Genomic DNA, 211 nt, shown 5'->3' with positions numbered 1-211 from the left:
GTTACTGCATTAATCAGGTTGTGTCGTGTAAGTGTAAAAAGTAACAATAATAGTTCTGTAAATTTTGAAATATAGTGGAATATAGATTCGTTCAAGAAACGTTGGTGTAATCGCTTAAAATATAAACTGTAACGTCACATAAACAATAACACTAAAAAATTATTAGATTAACTACATCTTCCTAATATAATACTAACCGTTTGTGAAATGC

The sequence above is a fragment of the Papilio polytes genome, unplaced genomic scaffold, assembly GCF_000836215.1.
Source record: "Papilio polytes unplaced genomic scaffold, Ppol_1.0 DF822289.1, whole genome shotgun sequence".
NCBI classification, from domain to species: domain Eukaryota; kingdom Metazoa; phylum Arthropoda; class Insecta; order Lepidoptera; family Papilionidae; genus Papilio; species Papilio polytes.
This window is presented reverse-complemented; position numbering follows the sequence as displayed.